The 20,195-nt window shown below is 41.2% G+C and overlaps 1 long non-coding RNA gene across 3 annotated transcripts in view; it reads right to left on the bottom strand.

Moving 5' to 3' along the window:
- LOC111097698 overlaps window positions 1-20,195 on the bottom strand; it is a 57,749-nt gene that overhangs the window by 17,843 nt on the left and 19,711 nt on the right. For 2 of the 3 annotated variants that reach the window (XR_005365757.1, XR_005365759.1), the window contains exons 3-4: window positions 14,988-15,040; window positions 9,420-9,568 (exon numbers count right to left, since the gene is read on the bottom strand). This is a non-coding gene — a long non-coding RNA (uncharacterized LOC111097698). Of the gene's footprint in view, window positions 1-9,419; window positions 9,569-14,987; window positions 16,264-20,195 lie in introns of all 3 variants that reach the window. The other variant, XR_005365758.1, reaches the window with a different exon arrangement.

Here is a 20,195-nt window from a genome sequence, read left to right as displayed (position 1 = left end):
TTTTGAAAGCGAGCTTAAAGTTTAAAATGCAGATGTGTGTTTTCAACTAATTTCAATTCTGTACTTGGGCGCTGCTCTTCTTAAACGAAGCTAAATCTCTGCAAGCTCATCTTGGACACGTCATAATAAAAAAATCTGTTTGAAAGACATGTAAATGCGCTCTGAAAATAAGTTCCGTGGATTCTTTAAATCATCCGTCTTAATATCTAGACTATTCAAAGCGAGTCTTCAAAACTATGCCACTTATTAAGATCCACACAGCTTGGGGAGCCGGCATTGCGTTTTGTAAAGGAGTATTTTCTTCATAAATTTGTTCTTGTCTTAAAAGGAGAAAGCCAAGGCAAATTTTAAAGCAGCATTTTGGCTTCAATGAAAAATTGATTGGCTAAAACAGATGTCAAAGTGAAAATACAAAGAGCCAGGCATTATGCAGGTATCAGCTGTTTTTTTTTTTTTTTTTTTTCTTTTTTTTTTTGAATGGCTGACAGGAGAAGACACTTTGGCTAATGTATTCTTATTCTCTTGAAATCCTGCTAATGCTCCAGAGCATTTATTTACCTTGGAGTTCCCTTACTCTTTCAGGGTTGTTGGGAGGGTGGGGGAGGATCTTCATTTTCTGAATATGTTAATAAGTAAAAGTCAGCTTCAAGGGGGCAATTGTATGAGCCTGTTTTTAATATTTCCTTAGATAGAACCCTTTCTAGCCAGGCGGCTCCCAGAGCCAATGAGCTAAGAAGGTAATTACTTAAGTGGATTTCACGAAGAGTAGAAAGATGATTGTGCCACATTAAATAACAATTGTGTCCTTAATGATGTGTTGGGACCATAATGCAAACATCCCTCCACCATCTCTGGCCCGGGCTCCAGTGTACCTTTCTAATGATTCCCGGGGCTTCTGTCCCCTTGCCACGACTCCGGGCTTTCAGAGCCTATGTAAACACCGAGTGAGCTGGTATATTTTTTTAGACTGCAGTGCCTGCAGCTGCGTGGTCATTGATAAATTGGCTATGAATTGCTGAAATACTTCATATGAATATAAACATTGTTGTAGCTTTGTAGCTTGGAAAAAGGAAGAAAGAAATGAACTTGACAGGGGAGACTGCGTGTCCAGAGCACAACCTTCCAGAGGGTTCGCTCTCTGTAAAGGCCCCGTTTACAGGAAAACCAGCATGATAGTCCCCAAAAAGTGTGAGGGGGACGGGAATGCAGTTTAAGAAACTGAAGAAAGTGTGGTTTTGAGTTTAGGCATTTCTGTGCTATAGCAGCAGGAAATAATATTGCAGCATATTAGGTTTGCTTCCTTTGGAATACAGAGTGTTCTGAGCATCTGTATCCACCCCACTTTGTGTAGAGACACCAAAGAAAGGCCACCTTAATAAATATATCCAATAGCTGAATTAGGATTCACACGAGATGCTACCTAGCCCTAGAGGAAAAATTTTCACAGTGATGCAAACTTGAGAAAGAGAGAGAGAGAGAGAGAGAGAGAAACATGAAAAGGATAATTAGCCCATGGCTATAAATTTTCTTGACTGCTCTTGGATGCTATTATAATGACTATTTCCCCTATAGCCCATAATAGTATCTCTTTGCAGATATGCACATTGAATCTTTACAAGATCATTTATTTCCTGATGTTAAAATTAATAAATCTGATTTCAAATGATATGATTCAAACAAAAGGCACAAAATGCAATAAACAATTCAAGCGTGGAGAAAGTACTTTGCACTAAATCCTCTTTGACTGGCAATGTACCCATTTCGTAGACCGAAGAAATAAGATCCTCAAGGCCAGGAAATCTGAAACTCCGAATATATTGTGAGGGTTGAAGTGAGCAAATCTCTTCCCTCTTACCATTTGTGTTTGTTGTTCGTTTTATTCAAGGAACGAAGACATGTGAATGAGAACAGATTATTGAAATGGATACAGGAAAACTTTGATCTATAGCTCATGTTGAAGGACCCTTTAATTGTTCCTAGAGCAGACTTTAGAAGTAACTAGCACAAATTCAAATTCTGTGGTCATGAATGAAACACCTGTGATGTGCCAAGCATCTCACTTTGCAGATATAAGATCACTGCCCCTGAGCATGAGAAGAGAGAAGGCCACCGTTACAGGGTCCTGTGTAGGGATCCACCAGGCATTGCCTGCCTGTGCCCAGCTGTCTGTGACAAAGAATATCAGACCCCACAAGAAGCTGCATAAGTCCCTCACTTTCTCAGAGCCTGGATCTACCCAGGTCAGACTGACTCCAAAGCAAGACTTGTTTACAGCATGATATGATCCAATGAGTGAGACAGACCAGTCAATGCTGAAGTCCAGTTACAATAATAGAGCCTTGACCAAGCTCTGCAGGCAGCTGGAGAAGAAAACAATTCAACAAGACGAATGGTAACAGAGCCCACCACACATCTCCAACATCCTTTCCCAAACCAAATATGAAGCGTTCTATAAGCTTAGGTGAGCTGTATAAGCTGCTTATCAAGCTGTTCACACTGGGCACCTAGGAGTCTAGTTATCCAGCAAGTGTTTCTGGCTGAACTCTAAACAGTTCAGTATTTTGTGCCCATTTTACAGACAAGAGAAATAAAATGCATAAAATTATTTGCCTGAAGCTGTAAGTGGTCTATATAGCTGGAAATGGGAGAAAGGCCATAGATAATCCCATTGGTGGTTGTGGGTATCCTACCTTCCTATCCCGCCTTCCCTCATCACCACATTGGATTCTGAAGTAGACTTCCTGTGGTTTGTCTGCTGCAATCATTTCAGAGACATTCTCAGCGGGGAGGAGCTAAGTGTGATACATAATACACAAATTGCCCTGGAATACCTCAGATCCCCTTTTTCTTAAAGGGGAACTCCATCCAAATAATAGTAACTAATTATTTAAAGCTTTTTATGGGCCACACTCTTCCAAGGGTTTGATATATATTAACTTCTCAAAATGACCTTACAAGTTAGGTATTATTATATTCATACCCGATTTACAGATGAGGAAACAAGCCATCAGGATGAGTGTGTAGCATGAGGCCATGTAGCTGGAGAGAAGAGGGTCAAGAGCCGACCCAGGATGGCTTTCCTGAGCCTAGACCACTAAATCACACTGCTTCCAGCAAAAGCAATGAAGGCCGGTCAGAGTGAACCATTTCAGACCGTGGGCAGCATGGAGGTTACAAACGTCGATTAGAAAAACTCTATTCTGAATGGGCAGAAGTATATACTCCTTGTAATACATCCTATCTGGGTACTTTTATTTTCTTATGATGTGTATATAGAATTCAAGCTAATGTCCACAAAATTTACCTCCTACCCTCAGACTGAAATACAATAAAATACAGACCTGATTCCAGTGACATCTACACTTGTACATATTTATAATGTGTTTCTGTATAATAGCTAAATTCATCATCTAACATTTTGATGCCAATGAGCCAATTCATATGAAAGGCCTTTGCAAAAAAATTCATTCTCAAAGCACTTCAGGAAGAGATATGAAAGTAATGATAAAATATCAGAGGAAGATATAAAATGATTTGGGGTGAAGTTATAAATGATAGTGTTCGCTCAAAATATTTGAGATTAGCAAACTTTTCCATCCTGAGGTGATTTCTTAATTTCTCCTAAAGTGCTACCCAGTTTTCTTAGTCAGTGTTGGGGGCTGGCCCAGTGTCCCTTGCAGTTTCCAGGGCAAGCGACCATGTTCTTTCTCCTTCTCCGCCAAAGAGGAAGCATGGCCTTTTTCCTCTTTCCCACAAAGCCCCTCAGACCAAGAGATACTGTGAAGATCATCCCTTGCCGTCAGGAGCTGGCTGGTCACTAGCTCCTCTGTGCCCTCGGTCCCTTACAGTGGTATACAGAACTTTCCTGATAAAAGCACAGCATCCAAATGATGCTGTCTGTTCACATATGACTGAGGGTTGTTATATACACATATATATTTTAATACATATTTAATGAGGTGCCACTATGTACCCAACATTGTGCACTCATTGGCTCTCCCTGGAACATGCATGGAGATTGCAGTGCAGCCCTCTTTCTGAATACAGAGTGAGAGACCCTCACTGGCCTGAGGCTCCCTTAAGGCTTATATGACGATGCACCTGCTCAAGATGCAAACAGGGGCCCTGAACTACATCTAAGCCATTTTCCTTTCTTACACAATGGTGTTCTCTATTTGGGTTCCCAGAAGCAGGCCCATAGATGGAGCTTATGGTGTGTGTGTGTGTGTGTGTGTGTGTGTGTGAGTTGGGGTGGGAGGGTCTAAAGGGACCAGCAGGTGGGAAGGAAGGGAATATAGCTGGACTAGGCAAATGGAGAGGCTGGGCTGCCTTGAAGTGTCCACAAACTCCCAGCTGACCTTGGGGAGCTCCGAAGCTAGAATGGTCCTTCAGAGTTGTCCCCAAGGTGGAGCACAGGGGTCGGGCTTTTTAAATCCTCCATCAACTGACCATAGATATGGGATGTCCCAGAAAGAGGTGTGACCTTGGGCAAAACAGCTCTCTCCAGCCAAGGAGATTTCAAGAAAGGCTGACAGTTGAGTGCCATCTGCTGCTACCATGCCCAGCTGGCCGAATGAGGGCTACAGAATGCACACGATAATGTCACTAGACTCTCCATATCTTAAGCCTGGAATCCTGTGCTAGCTATATCATTTAATGGGAAGCAAATGGTGTCCAGACAATTAGTAATTCTCAGAGGCATCAAGTCCGTTTCTGCTCACTATAGGGATCACTCCTACAATGCCCCAGACGGCAGGTCATCTAGCTTCTATTTGGACACCTCTACTCTAGGGACAGGAGCTCATTGTTGGGAAGCTTTAGTTATTACACGGTTTTCCCCAATACTGAGCCAAATCTTCCAGGTAGAAATTGCTCTTTAATAACAGCAATCATACTGACAATTATTGGCAGAGTAGTGAAACTAGGAGAAGAGTGTTTGTGCAAATCCTTTTGGACCAAAGACTGAAATAATGGAGTAGGTATTCATTTTTTTTAACTTATTCTACAGCCTCTTCTCCACGGAATAGTCAGAGTGATCTCTGTTAAATAAAGATCAGATTAGTGCTATTCTATGCTCAAACTCCTCTCCTTGGGCCTTCCCCTGGCCTTGCCTTGGCCTACAAGTCCTCACTTCCAGAACCTGACCATGGCTCAGTCCTCACCTCCTCCCTAACACCCTCCCCCCAGCCACTGCTCTTTCTACTGTTCTGCAGACACTCCCACCTCATTCTGCTTCAGGCCTTTGTACTTGCTGGGACGTCTGCCCTGAATGCGCATCCCTCAGACTTTTGCAAGGCTTCATTCAAATGCCAACTTCTCAGAAAGGCTTCCTGACACACCCCTTCTCAGAAGAGCTCCTCACCCTCACGACCCTCTCATTCTGCTTGCTTTCTCTTCATAGCCCTTACTAATTCCTAGTGTGTGTTGAAGTTTTGTTCACCACTATATCTCTAAGCTCCTCGAACAGTTCCTGGCATAGAGGAGCATTAAGTAAATATTTGTTGAGTGTGAACATAAATGGATAAAATCAATGAACAAATAGAACCTTGCCCAAAAGTTATGGATAATGCAGTTGGTCCATTACTGACATTTTCAAGGAAAGGCTAAGAATAAATCTCAACTAAAGGAAAGCCATTCAATAAACAAGGATACAAATGTTTACTCTACTGAGTTACAGCCAAAGAGAAGAGAATTGCTATCACACTTCATATATAGGTACCATATTGTGAATTCCTTCAAGCCAGGGACCAGGCTTCGTTCCTGTTTTCCCCCTAAAGCTCCTAGCATGGTACCTTGAATGTAATAAGCACCTACTAAATGTTTATTGAATTTCATTAATTTAGCATATCAATAAACCTTGTCATTAACACCAAGGCTTTGGTCACCTGATGCTGTCATGAACTAACAGAGAAGGTTAGCCTGTTTCAAGAATCATTATATTTTTTCTTCATCATCTTTAATAGCATTAGACCAGTGCACTAATTTTCTTCAATATGTTTGTAGATGTAGAGTTAGGAAAAACATTAAATATTGCATTGCTATTTAAGAGAATTTGCTAACTTTCAGAGGAATGAAAGGCCCATTCAGTGGAACTCAGAAGGACTAGCCCATAAACAACATTTACGGAGTGGGCCATGCACTCAGCCCCGCAGTGGGCAGAGGTGCTGTCTTAATGATCCAGAGGAATGCTCAGGACACACTTCGCTGTTGGAGGGAGGTTGTGTGGAGAGTTTGGCTGGGGTCCTTTATTTTAGTTTGGTAAACCACCCATTCTGCCTCCTTATGAGAAATTGGTACCGTGTCTTGAAGCAAATAAATGACTGACCTTGATTCTTCTCCTTTAGGATACATGCTTCCCCAGGAATGCCAGGAGAAGCGAGTCCTTTAGCCTTTCCTGGAATCCCGCCCACCACAACTTTGGGATATGCTGGCAGGGAGGGTGGCTGGTCGATAATGGTGGGAGTCTCACTTGGCAGAGAGGTACTAACGTGGACAATCTTACTGATATTGTAAGCACTCCACCTCCACTCAAACACAAACCAAATGTCACCATGTCTGGGCCAAATCTCCCATCACCAACAGTTTGGAAGGAAATGAAAAGAGGAGGGAAACAGAAGAGACAGGAAGAGCAGAACAGAGCAGGAGCGACACAAGTGACAGCATCAGGACACCTGGGTGTCCTGTTCCTTTGTACAGCTATGATCCATGTTAAGGAGACATTTTTTTAATGATCTCTTTTTTATGGTAATAAAAGTAACCCATTCCTTTTTTTTTTTTTTTTTTTTTAGTTTAGGCAGTATGTTTATGCACATAAAGTTTGGATAAAACCACTTACAATCCTACCACATGCAGATCTGTGCTTGTTAATCTTTTTACAAGCATAAATATATTTTCTCTATAGAACATAGTTAACGTCTATTAACTAATAATTTACTGTTAACCATTTAAGAATTCTGCAGTTCTACAGTATTCCAGAAAGGAAGCAATCACTTTACCATGGCGTTGCTATATATAGTCTTTGGTCCATTCATTCAACAAATACTTTTTACGTACCTACTACGTTCCAAGAAATAGTCTACAAGCTCGTGGTACAGAATGAAAGACATTGTCCTTGTCCTCAGGCAGGTCAAAGTGAGACAAGAAAGTAATTACAGTTCAGTGAATTATAATTCAGTGTGTAGGTGCATCTTGCCTTAGCCAGAGACTGAGATTTTCAAAAGACATGATAAATGAATTCGGTATTGATGAGTAGGAGGCAGTTAATAGGAAAAGAAGTTAGGGGGAGGGGACCTGGATGTGCAAAGACATGGATTTGAGAGTAAACATCGTACATTTGAGGAATAGCCAGGAGATCAGAGGAGCAGGAGGAGAGGAGGCAGAAAACAAGTAGGGGACGTAAGGAATGGATCATGCTAAAGAATTTGGAGCTTGTCAGGCATGTGACTCAGGAGGATTCTTACAAGCCCAGATTGGCATTTACTAAGATGACTCTGAGTGCAGTGAGAAGCATGCACTGGGAATCCTGGACACATGGCCAGCAGTGAAGGGCTTCCCTGACCTGAGCCCAGGGGGTAAGAAGCTGCTGGAGAACCCAGGAAAGAGGGCAGCATGCTGGGATCCATGAGGAAAAGGTGGGTGAGACAGGGGTTAGTGCCAGGTGACAAGGCAGCAGGTGAGACATAGTAGCTGGGAGTCAGCCTTCTGGGGGTAAGGACTGTCAAAGGTTGGGGTGCCCAAGCACCAGGCTCAGTAGAGAACCATCCAGCCAAGTAAGGAAAAGGAATTGAGACTTAGTCAAGTGAACTATACTCTATGACAGGAATTAGAGAAAAAGTTGGGGCTGGGTGGTTATGCAGGTGTTTGAGGCACAATTCAAGACAAACGGAACACCAGGCTTATTATGGTAATGAGACCATTTTCCACCTTCTTGATTCCCTTCGCAAAATGTCCACCTTTGGAAAAAAAACTACTGCTCAAATGCTGTGGCCTCAGGTTTTCTGAGTATCACTACTCACATCTTGCCTAAATCTAGCAAAGGAACCCTAATTCTCTCTTTCCCTCTGTATGTATATAAGTGTGTGCACATGCTGTGTGGGTGTCTCTCTCTCATACACACACCCCCTCAAAGCTGCTTTCTCTTTTCCCCTATGCTGCCAATTCTTATCTAGATTTCATAGGAAATTATCTCTTTCTATTCTCTTTCATTCTTTGTTTCTCTTCTACTCCATACAGGAGTCTTAGCCCTTTTTTCCTGGAAAAAGACCTGCCATGATATGTCTGAAGGGAAGGCTAAGGTGGGAGAGGATGTAAGTTTGGAATAGTATTTAGAAATATTGTAATTGAAACTTTGCTTCAGAATACACACACACACACACACACACACACACTCCTCCATCTGCAACCTCATCTTTTAAATTAAATCTACATTTCCGCAAGCATTAGCATTCTAAACCAAACCTTTGAAAAGATTTTCTTAGTTAATGTTATCACCCTCTCTCATTTTTCTATTTGGTTTAATTTACTGGCATGGCAACAATGCTGATATTTGGCTTATTATTTAAAGTATGTAGCTTTTTAGCCAGTTGCAGTTATAAGTTAGATCTAGAGTACAATAACTATCTGTACTACATTCTTGGGATGAAGTGTATGCTGGGACCCCAAGCAACAGACTTCAAAGTAGCATGTAGCAGTTACCTGCTCATAACTTGAAACTTTCTAAATAGAGGCAGATAGTAAATATATCTAGATAGAACTTTTGATGTACAATGTAATTGTGTTGTAGCTAAAGATAATGTCCCAAAGCAGGGTGAATGAGCACATTTCTGAATTATCCATATGCTTAACATCAATTGCAAAAATCTAATTATTGGTTGGAAAAAACCTTATGTCTCAGTCAGAAAAATTTCTATATGGACCTCATTTGATAAATTTGGATTCCTCCAATGAATGGCAAGATCTACCAAAGTCAAGTAAACTTCTGATTTCCAAACATAATTTTTTCCCAAACATAATTTTATTTGCTAATCGCCACTTGTCAACGGTGGAGTATCTTTAAGCCAAACCAAATCTTACAAACAAAAATCAGAAGAAAGCATAATTAATCAAATTGCGAACTTGTTCTTTCCTGCCATAAGCTAATCTTGAGGCATAAATATTATAAGCAGTAATTTAGAAAAACATGTCCCAAAATATATTCAAGAAAAGATTAATGTCCCCATAAGATGTTGACAGTCATTCTATTTTTTTTAAAAAAATGTCAGTTGGGCATGCAGAGTTAATCACAGTCAAACAGGCTGCTTTGCTGTAGAGCTTCTCAGAGGCTTTACTATGCTGACACGCGCTCTGAACTTCTAAGGAGGGGCATTATTTCGAAAACTTATTTGTGACTCAGCAACTGGTAGTAGAGCTTTATAACTCACCTGGCAGGGAGCTAAGGCCCAGCATGAGAAGACCTTTCAAAATGAGTGAGAATCCTGGTTGTTTCCAACTGAACTTCCCACCTGAAATTGGCCTCAGGATATCCAGGGACCCAAGAGGGACTTGGTACAACTTTGTCACTAATGCAAATCTGAGAAATAAGGGACAGAACAGTCACTATATCCATGCCTTTTAAATCAATTTAAGGGAAAGGAGAGAAAAATTAAGAAAAGTTTCCCAGAGCTGCCATTAAAAAAAAAAAAAAAAAAAATGTGTTCCAGGAGGGTGAGGGCAAGCAGGGGGGTCTCTACAGCATCACAGGTAAGCTGAAGAGCCTTACCTCACTACCCACTGGCAAACATTAATACCCACGTGTTCGTGGACATCCTGGAAGGATGGGTCAATTGAATCACAATGGTGGAAATCTCCGTGAACATTCAGTGCAAACTGTCACCGGGAGTGGCCTTTCCCTCTGAAAGCTAAGCCCTTATCACTCCACAATGAGGGCACTTTACATTTGGAATCAATATTTAATTCACTGATGCTAACCCTGAAAGCTGAAAGTACTGTCAGAGATGGCAAGGGGACTCTAAATTTATGTTTTAATTAGTTGGCCATTTCATCAAAAGGTAGACACGGTGTCTGTGGTTTAGAACTTTGAAATAAGCCCTATATGAGGAAAAAAAAAATGCCAGGCACATAGAGCCCATTCATGCATATGTTTATGGTTTCTCTACCTGTGAAAGGGAAAGATTTTGTGAAGGTGTATTATGGAGGAAATTTACACAGATTTCTTGTTCATCAAATTCAACTAGTGCACATTTTACTCAGCAGAACATGAACTTGGGGTGTGGCCACTTAAATTTGGTGGTGGGGGGGTGGAGCAGGGATGTTTTTGGCATGCAGATTTTTCTGAATTGTTAAATGAAAATACCACATACCTGGGGGAGAAAGTTTGCAGAGCAAATTTCTTGGCATCATTTTTTTTAAGTATGTCAACTCAAGCACTGTGAATTAAACTTTAAAAGACAGCACTTGTTGGAAAGGAAGTCAGAAGCTGTCGCTAATGATGACACACGCACTAAATGGTTTTCTGGTGCTTTATAACCATGATTCAGTGAAATCAGGGAGCTTCTTCGTATCACCAAAACCTTGACTTCTCAATGCCAAAGCTGGGGAAGAGAAGTGAACCATGGCCTCGGTCCTCCTCAGTGGAACCCTTGGATTGGCCAATGGGCAAGGAACACAGCCCCGGCTAACCTGGTCACGCACCCAGTCTACAATATAACCAGCCTCAGGACAGATGTTCCAGGGAAAGTGGAAGGTCATTAACAGTTTCATCCCCATTATCGTAGGCGCAAAGCCCATCCTTACGATGCACTCTGCTCTAAGAGGGCTAGGAAGCCAGTATCTTTCATAGTAATGACTTCCAGTTTACAGCGTTCATTTGTTATATTTCCTCAATAGCTGTTGTGTTGAGATTAACTGCATAAATGGTCTGCAGCTGTCTGTTATGAATTAAGGGAGTTTAATCAAAGTATTTCTAATGTACAGCATAATGATAATACATGGGGGAAGTACTATTTAAGAGATAATGATGGCTTCAGAAGATCACTGTTGTAATGTTTAGTGCATATGCCTTCAGCATTGAATTTGTTGTTGTTCTGAATATGCTTTAATGGATCACTGAAAAGCTGCCTAATGCGGGATTGTTTGATGGGGCTGACAGAGCTGGAATTAGCCCATTGCTGTTTACTGCATACAGCCATTAAGATTAATTGCTGCCAGATAATTTTGACTGTTTTTATCTTCTGGAAAAAGTGTCACTAATGGGTTTATAAATTGGTTCACTATTACTAATAGTAAGGCCAGTGTAACAGGATAGAATGTCAGCTAATTCTAAAGATAAAGGTAAAAAAGTATAAAGTACTATATGGCTTGCTAGTTTTAAGGGATACTGTTATCTAATAACAGACACGCTGATATATGATGCTCATTAATGCTATTTCCTGAGCTTTGGGTTGAACCTAATAGATGCTAATAAAGTCTTATTTGATGTCCCATTAAAAAGCTCAATCTGTTTTCTACATTAATGCCCAGTGTTGTTTATCACATCTTTGATGACTAAAACCCAAATTCCAATCTGTTCCCAAACCATGCTTTTTCTGAAACCGAAAGTCTTTACACCTATTTTTGTTTTTATATATGTGAAATTTATACAAACAAGCCACAGAAGGAATGAAGAAAGTTTATGTATTTGCAATCATTATAAACAGTGTGGAGGTTAGCTATGAAAGTTCACAATCTGGACATTTTTATATAATGTCTAGGCAAGCCTCTAGAGACAGTGTGTTGCCATTCTGGCTATTGTTTAGGGATTTTTTTTGCAACTGAGTACAACTTTGAAAGTATAGGTAATTGTACTTAGTGGTGATTAAAAAAAAGTCACATACCTAACATGATAGTATTGAAAAGTTCTAAGCACATTTTTCTAAGGAAACTTAAATGGATATAATTATTTTTAACTACAATTATCTCTAGAAGATTATCCACAAAATGGTCATCACCATGAACTAACCAACCTAGCTTCCCACATTGGTTTGTAGAGGTTAACACATTAAGTCTGCGTTTTACCAGTTTGCCACAATTTATAATAAAATCCCCTAAGCACAGAGTTTGAAATGCATTCCTTATTTCTAAGAGTGTTGAAAATCGATGGAAAAAAATATGAACCAGATAGACAGACAGTGAATATTTAACTATGATGAAGAAACCAATAATTCATGAGAGGTGAAGTTGTTCTTCCCTCAAGAATGAATAGTGTAAATTATGAAATATTTCTTTTGTGAAGCCAAAAGCATATTTATATCTTTCAACTACTTGTTTTACACTGCACTTAAAAGTTTTACATTTAAAACTACTTGAACTCCTCAGGTATATATAACATATGACAGATTATTTTTCTTCCCTTTTCCTAGTGATGTTGGTGGAAGAGAAAGGAACAAAAACTACATATTCTTTTTTTAAAGATATTATTTATTCATTTGAGAGAGCGCATACACCAAGCATGAGGAGCAGCAGAGGGAGAAGGAGAAGCTGGCTCCCTGAGGCGGGACTCGATCCCAGGACCCTGGGATCATGACCTGAGCCGAAGGCAGATGCTTAACTGACTGAACCACCAGACCCCGCAAAACTACATATTCTAAGCGATATTCTTAGAATAATTCTTAAAGAATTATTCTTAGAATAAGAAGTGAAGGCTCACGTAAATTTAAGAAAGCCATCCTCCTGGTTTTTCCAACCTGGCTCTAAAGTAAGGGATGGTCAGATACTGAATTTGGGCAATATTTTGTTTCTCTTTCATATTTTCAGTATTTAACTTATGTTGAATATTTAACATAAAATAATATGTGCACTGCCTGGATAAAAAAAGTAGTGTGGGTGTGTTTGCAATTCTTTAGGAGGAAGGTCTTTCTGTTGAGCTGCTCAAGTCACATGATGCTGGGTCACCGGGCAGCTGGTGAGTGAGAAGTAGAACCTGAGTCCCCCAGGCTGTAGCAAAGCCCTGGCTCTGGGGGCCGCAGTGAAATAGGACAGTACCCAGGTTTTATCAGTAGTGTTTTAGAACAGAGAGCTCCCTTGTAAACTTGTTGTATCTGGTCATAGATCCTACCTAAGTATAAAGACAACACCCCCCGCCCCCCTGGAGAAAACTAGTAGTTTCATTGTATCTGTTTCCACCTCTGGATGGTCTCCCTCACCCCCTCCTGAAGTAGGAAATATTGTTGGAGCATCTTTACCAACATAGGCTGCAGTCCTCAGAATAGGGGAAATGTTGCAAGGCATCGTTGTGGTTACAGATTTGGGGGGGGGGGGGAGGAAAGTGTATTTAAGTTTCCCCCCAGTTGTAGTCTCCTCGGGGACAGAAGTGTCTTGGCTTGAGCCACCTTTGCAAAAACAATCACAGCCACCCTCCCCCTTCATTCAAGCATAAAGCTGTGTTATTTCCTCACCTCCTAGATGCTTTACATCTAGGTGGTTTAAAAAAATCCAAAACAACCCTGATTGTACTCAGTCGAGAAACCAGGAAACCAAATATTACAAGAGGGTTTCCCTTCCCCGTGCAGTGTCACCGGAGGAGGCTGAGCGGTTGAAACGGGAGGAGCGGGGCGGGGAGGAAGGGAATCGCGCTCTGAACCCATGTGCGCACCGGAGCAGAGGGGCACCGGGGCTCTAACGATCGGAAAATGATGCAGCTCCAGGCAAATCCCAGAGCTTAAAACTCCATTCGTACATTCGCGCGACTTGGCGACAGAGAGGACAGTGGCACCAGCAGGTGCTTTAGGACTAGTCACAATGCGGAGATTTAACAAGGATCCTGGAACCGTTAGGCGCACCGTGTCTGCTGCAGGGAAGTAGCTGCATGTGCGGCATCCCCTTGACATCTGCCTCATTTCAATAATTTCCAGCCATTGAACCTCTGTCTGGATGAGCATTAGGAAACAGAGGCATGTTAGGATACTAATTTGAGTCTCTCTCCAGTTCGAGTTTCATGCTGGTGCTTATGGCTCAGTTGACGATTTTGAGGTCTGCGGCTTTCCATCCCTAAGACTAGACACGTCCCCACAGTATGTATCTCCCCGTATCTCAAGATGACAGGAGAGCCGTGGTGTCTTCCTCTTCCCGCTGTCAACTGTTAGCATTTACTGAGGGATGCAGACACCTCTCGGTGAAGAGGCCAGCTGAGACTGAGAGCCTCATTCATCGGAGGCTGTGTAGAGGTGGCCTGAAGTCTCTCCCAGGTGAGGAAATGCCCCTCAGTTATTACTTACCTGGATTTGAAACTGTGACCTTCTGGTCTGCTCCAGGCAAAGAACGAGAGTGCTCTGCAATTGATTTGCCAAAAGATACCACGAGCTGCTCCGAGTGGTCTGGAAGGAGTGGAACGTCTCACCTGCAGCTGAGACTAACCTTGGCATCTATCAGCTTGGCCAGTGCTTGGGTAGGAAACGTGTAGGGAGAAGAGCTGGTAGGAGTGAGTCAGATGAAGAGGCCAGACCAGGACCCTTAACACCTGCTTCAGTGTGGCCTCTCATTGCCCCCAAATCCATTCTTTGCCTCAGTGTGATCGATCCATTCGGAAGAATCTTGAATACTCACAGTCATCCTGCTTACCAATCTGTATTCACTAATGTCAGAGATCGGTCCATGTGATTCCCGAGCTTATTACATGGACAAGTTTCCCCAATGCTACTGGGCCTCTTCCTCAGGTCTCCTTTTCCTGACTACTGACTACTAACTCAATTTAAGATTACATTCTCTGATCCTTTACTTTCATTGCATTCACCCTGCAAAACTCATCCCCTTCACATTCTAGGATGTCTGGAGTCATGGAGGGCATTCCAAGACTGGGCATAAGATATGTTTGATGCTGTCTCTTTAATATGACTTGGTCCTTATTTGATCTGTGAAACTCCCTAGCATCCTCTCATGGTTATTGGGACCCAGGCATGGAGGGTCGGAACCTGCGTACATATTAATTGTCTGGCATTGCAGGGCTTTTCTCTCACCTGCATTCAGGCTGCCAACTCTGCGGTATGGTATTCAGTGCTTCACTGCATCACTGAGAAAAGAAATGGTAAATTAAGTAGATTTAAAAATTGCCCATTGAACTCACATCATTAAATAATTCTATAAGAAATTCATAAGCAGAGACACGTAGAAAGATTAAAATGCTATAAATTATGTGGGGGGAGTAGAGGGATATACACTTATTTTGCCCTTTGTTCTGGCCACAAAGCACCCACAGCTAGGCATCATTCTGCCCATGGCTTAACAATAAGTACCTGAAAGGAAGCATGACCCCTGAGTGCCCCCAAAAGGGGGATTACTGTAACAGCATTTAACCCATCTCTAGGAACTGACTTAACACCTCTGCGTCACTCGAGTTACACTTGTCCCAATCAGGCGATAAAGTTTCTATTTTTCCCTCTCACATTGTCTTTCTTGGTGCTTTGTCCTCCTCAATCCTCTCCTATCCAGCAGCAAGACAGTGGGAAAGAAATCATACTTATCTTGCATATAAGGCACTTTCTCCTCATTCACCCAGAAGGCTTCAGAAAGTTCTGTCCACACGTGGTCATTGGTATTTTTTTCTTCCATTATTGTAGGTCATTCCATCCTATCCCTTGGACAAGTGTTCATCCTAATTATGCTCACTTATTCTGTTTCTACTTGGTCTGTAAACTTCATGCAGGCAAGGACAGTTCTATTTTCAGACCATTGTACCTCAGTTCCTCAAACAGTGCTTGGTCCCAAAGCAGGGCCCTAGTTCTCCACAGCTGTGTCAAAGCTCTCCAAAATGTAGTTGCTTAAAGCAACAACAATTATCTTATTATCTTTCACTGGCTCTATGGGTCAGGAATTAACACCCCTGCCTAATTCCTAACCATGGTTCTCCATGGTTCTGCCCACGGTTCTGCCTCAAGCTCTCCTCTCCTATGCAGGTGCAGGAGGTCTAACAGCCAAGGAGGGGCTTTCTGAGCATCTTTTTCATTTACATTGAGAGGTCTCAGGGCCTCTCGATGTGGTCTCTCTTTGGCTAGTTGGGCTTCCTTATAGCATGGCTGTCTCAGGACAGGAGGATGACTAAATGACAATTGAAGACCCAGTATTCTGTGGGGCGCCTGGGTGGCTCAGTCGCTTAAGTATCTGATTCTTGATTGTGCTCAGGTCATGATCTCAGGGTCACAGGCTGGAGCTTGACATCAGGCTTCACATTCAGCTCAGAGTCTGCTCCAGATCTCCCTCCTCCCTCCTCTGTCGCTCCGCCTGCCTGCTCTCTCTCTAAAATAAACAAATGAAAAAAATTTTACTGACTTAGTGCTTTTTATTTTTTCTTAAATTTTATTTATTTTTTATTGATGATGGTATTTTTTAAATTTAAATTCAATTAATTAAAAATAAACACACATATTGTGATTTTTTAAAAGATTTTATTTATTTATTTGAGAGAGAGAACAGAAGCAGTGGGGGAGAGGCAGAGGGAGAAGTCAACTCCCCGCTAAGCAGGGAGCCCAAAGTGAGGTTCAATCTTGGACCCTGGGATCCAGACCTGAGCCAAAGGCAAACACCTAACCAACTGAGCCACCAAGGCACCCTCAATAAAATCTTGAAACAAAAAAAGACTGAGTCTTCCAACAGAAAGGCAGAAGCTATGAAGACCCTTCTGATCTAGGCACAGTAGTCACACAGTATCATTTCCACTGCATTTTCTTAGGTACAAGGGAGTCCCAAGCTTATCCAGATTCTAGGAGAGGGGAATTAGACTACTTCCATTGAAAGTGTGGTAAGGTTCTAGAAGAGTATTGGGAAATGTTGTGGCCATACTTGGAAAGTATAATCTGCTACAGAGAGTGCCCAAGTATTGTTTGCGAAACAAGTAAATAAATATTTTCTGAATGACTTCTCAGTCTCTCCTACTAGAGATTTCCTCTGACAGCAATTTTCAAAGGACTATATTTTCATTCCAATATTTCAAGATCTCCACTAGAAACTGCATCCTATTTGCAAATGACCCTTTGTATTTTTCTAATTTAGCTCTTCTATAGATTATCTTCATTAAACATTGGTTCTCAATCTTCTCTTCAGTCTAGGTGCTTTCTCCATCCAATTTCTCTATATTTTGTGGAGTTTCTATCATTTATCTTAAGGAAGAGTCTAGAAAATCCAATACATCCCCCTCACCTCAGCAGTATATCTCACTCTACTCACACTTTAATGAAAATCACTTAAGAAACGCCTGGGTGGCTCAGGGGTTGAGTGTCTGTTTTTGGCTCAGGGCATGATCCTGGGGTCCTGGGATCAAGTCCTGCATCGGGCTCCCTGCATGGAGCCTGCTTCTCCCTCTGCCTGTGTCTCTGTCTCTGTCTCTCTCTGTCTCTCATGAATAAATAAATAAATCTTTAAAAAAAGAAAAGAAAATCACTTAAATGTTTTATAAATTTCCTCTTGGTTCATAATTCTCAGGCTTCTCTTTTCATGCTTGACCTCTCCCAGGACATCCAATTGGTATCTCTGTTTATGTTTCCATAAGCTAACTAAACACAATTAATTAATTAATTCAAATTTAGCATAGCTGCACTAACTGATATTCTATATGTTTCTCTTCTTTATCCACTTCTCAAAGAAGACTGCTATGAGTAAGGATTGTTTGAGTTCTTGTACACCCAAGTTTGTAGCACTATTATACACAACAGCCAAAAACTAAAAGCAACCGAAATGTCCATCGATGAATGAATAAACAAAATGTGGTGTGTACATACAATGGAATTTTATGTGGCCTTAGAAAGAAAGGGAATTCCAACATTTAGGATATGGATGAAGCTTGAGGACATTACGCTAAGCCAGTCACAAAAGGGCAAAGACTGTATGATTTCACTTATAAAAGGTTCCTAAAATAGTCAAATTCATTGAGCCAGAAAGTAGAATGGTGAGTTAGTGTTTAATGGGGATGGAGTTTCAGTTTTGCAAGATGAAACAGTTCAAGAGATAGATGGTGGTGAGAGTTGCATGACAATGTAAAAGTGCTTAATACCACTGAACTGTACACTCAAAAGTAGGATAGAAAATGTCATGTTATGTGTAATTGAACATACCTTAAAAATATATTTCTAAAGAATTGTTCAATTTCTTTACATTTTCCTGATCAAGATTTCATAAACCATATGCTTCTCTCAGCTTTTGTTTCTGGGAAAAAATACACAGGAAGTCCCCTCGGCTCTCTGTTTCAGGTCCATTTTGTTAAAAACCACCTATTCTAAAAGAGGAACCTGTCAATTTAATAAAAGTGTTTTCTGAAAGTATGATGGGTAATCTTCAGCACCTTTAGATAAGGACGTGGATACAAGTGATCTACCCAGGAGTAATGGCAGAAGAAGTGGTAGCATTGTGGGAAGTGAAGAAAGGTAATTCAGGGGGTACTCATGAGCAGGAGAATGCTGTAGGCATCTGAACTCAGATTTGCTGGAGTTCTCTGGTAATCTATGTAGAATATGCCTCAGAGCTATCCCTTGTCATCCCTCTGGTCCTTCATGCTGTTTCCAACACTTAGAGGGTTTCAATCTCCTATTTGGGTCTCTGCCCTCCCAACATCTGAGTAGACACTTTCTTTATTAAATAATCTCTGTTTGAAATACTCAGGATGAGACCAACTCAGTTAGTGCCAGCTCCTTCTCCACAGACATGCTGACCCTGATATCATCAACCCACTGAACCGATGACAGCATCCATCTCTCTGCAGACATCCTATAACATGAGAAAATTATTTACTTACTCTGCTTTATTTGTTCAATCTGCTGTGACTGGAGTTTTATTTTACCCCTAAAGAGTTCAAAAGACCATCTAAACAAGTTAGTCTAAAATGTTTACTGTACTTCACTTAATCATTTCTCTCCATCTATTTATTTATCTGTTTATTTTTAGCAGCACAGTAATAGACTATTCATTCTTTGGACAAGTATTTGCTTCCCAGTATGTCATATACTGTCCATCATGGAGTCAAGACTAAAAGAGAGATAGACATCCAAAGAGTTTATTTCTATTTCCAGTTCTTTTTGAAACAAACTGAGCTATTCTGTTCCATGTAAATTCACACTGTCTTGGACCTAAGGCATGTTCTTCTTGTGGTCAATTACTGGAGCACAAGGGCCAACCCAAAGCCACACAAGCACATTTAAGGCTTATATCACATTTACTAACATTCCATTGACCAATGCAAGTCATGTGGCCACACCCAACACGAATGGGGCTGGAAAGGGGTTCTGTCTGCAGTAAAAGGGGGAAAAGAGTGCTGAAAAATAATTGTCAAACTATAACATACATCAGAATTCCCTGGATGGTTTGTTAAACTGGATTGCAGGGCCCCATCACCAGGGTTTCTGATTTGGTAGATCTAGAGTGGCCCCTGATAGTTTGCATTTCTAACAAATTCCTTAGTGATGCTGATGCTGCTTGTCCAGAACCTACACTTTGAGAATCACTGATCTAAGCTATCACAGTAGCCCTGTAATATGCCATGCCATGTCTAAAGGAAAGGGGTGATGGGAGGGTGTGACATGCAAAGGGATGAAAACAAAAATGGTTAAATAGGTCTTAGGAATAGTGTCTGTGAGAAAATGCAAAAAGAATCTTGGTTTCATTAACCTAAAGAAGGGCAACTAGAAGAGAACTTTATAACACTGTTCAGGTATGCTCTGGGATATGAGCAGCTGTTTTTCTGAGGACAGGAAAAGAATTACAGTGCACCGGGGTGATTCAAGGTAGCCACGAGCAAAAATGGCCCATCTGCAAGGCTGTAGGCATGCACACTAAGGACTCTTCGAAAATCAGAATTAGATCACTTAAAACATGAATCTCTCCTATAATTATTTGACTTTTGTCCCAAATGGGAGCAAAATTAGAACTGTCTCCCAGGGTCACTTTGGCCCTGTAATTTGGATCTCAGGATGAGAGAAAGAACAATAAGGAAGGAGATAGAGGTTGCTCTCCGGAGGAAAGAATGCCTTCCTCATTTGTAAGCACAATTAGAGAGGCCACCAATAGGTTTTTCATAACAGCAAACATTTTGTAATTTTGCCATCACCCCCAACATGTGATGACCCTCATTCTGTGAGGGTGACCTTTGGAGGAGACTGAGAAAAGCATAGATACAAAAGTCAGAAGACTTGTCTCTGAATCTGGGTTTGCCATATTTTTGTTGACTGGTTAATTACCTTCAT

Source organism: Canis lupus, chromosome 10 (assembly GCF_011100685.1).
Source record: "Canis lupus familiaris isolate Mischka breed German Shepherd chromosome 10, alternate assembly UU_Cfam_GSD_1.0, whole genome shotgun sequence".
Taxonomy (NCBI): domain Eukaryota; kingdom Metazoa; phylum Chordata; class Mammalia; order Carnivora; family Canidae; genus Canis; species Canis lupus.
This window is presented reverse-complemented; position numbering and strand designations above follow the sequence as displayed.